Source organism: Helianthus annuus, chromosome 4 (assembly GCF_002127325.2).
Source record: "Helianthus annuus cultivar XRQ/B chromosome 4, HanXRQr2.0-SUNRISE, whole genome shotgun sequence".
Taxonomy (NCBI): domain Eukaryota; kingdom Viridiplantae; phylum Streptophyta; class Magnoliopsida; order Asterales; family Asteraceae; genus Helianthus; species Helianthus annuus.
The window spans coordinates 128,638,489-128,639,395 of record NC_035436.2 but is presented as its reverse complement, the minus strand read 5'-3'; the positions used below and the strand labels follow the sequence as shown (position 1 = coordinate 128,639,395).

General features: G+C 34.0%; 1 long non-coding RNA gene across 1 annotated transcript; it reads right to left on the bottom strand.

Moving 5' to 3' along the window:
* Positions 1 to 271: 271 nt before the first annotated feature.
* Positions 272 to 685, bottom strand: LOC110874035. The gene is made up of 2 exons (XR_002555581.2): positions 595 to 685; positions 272 to 494 (listed from the first exon to the last, which is right to left on the bottom strand). It is a non-coding gene; the product is annotated as an uncharacterized LOC110874035 (long non-coding RNA).
* Positions 686 to 907: the final 222 nt, after the last annotated feature.

Sequence of the window (907 nt, the reverse complement as noted above, 5' to 3'; positions counted from 1 at the left end):
TTCGCTCTCAATTAAGAAATAAAAAGATAACATATGTTTACTAAACTACGTGACATCTCTTCCGTATATAATGCCCGTCTCGTTAAAAACAATATTAAAATACTTTGCGGAAATAGGCCCAATTTTTTTTTTCTTACCTAATAAAGTTTATTATTCCATAAATATATTAATCCACATATTCGGATTAATAAAACATTTACAAATCCTCATTTAGAAAATTTTGCCATGACCTATTTGCAAAATGACCATTCCTTACGAAGACAAAACCTGCTTAATAACCGAAGTTTTTATAAAACAAACATAACCAACTAGTACATTGACATACTAGCGCTTAGCGAGAACAAACATTGAAGTTAAACTCCAAAATGTTAATAACTAGGTCAATTTGACCCGATAAGAAAACCCATATACTTAGTGAACAAATCATCACTAAATCTTTCCATAGTTGACCCGCTTCCAAGACTTGATCACTTTCGCCTTTCTACCATCCGAATCTGCCATATAACATTATCATATCATTACCCTCGACCGAGAAATCTATACATAAATACATTGCTACGGTAAACATAACAATGACTAATATATTGAGTGAACCGGATTATTGGTGAACGACTTTTGAGTTCTTTTCTTCTTCCATGTTACCGGTTCAAGCCACCCCGTTGTTTCTCATGACTTATCTACCCGTTCATTGTTTTCAAACATATCACCTACATGGAAGATACCACAGAAATTAGCTTTTGCTAAGTGATGACTCATAATATTATTATTTGTTTATCAAACATAAAGGAGTTTTCAATACTCATGACGCCCAATGAAACAACATCAGACCACTACTTCATTATCTCGAGTCACGCATTTGTGTCCTTTTCCGTTCTAATACGGGAGCCCCCTTTTTCCACATCTCATG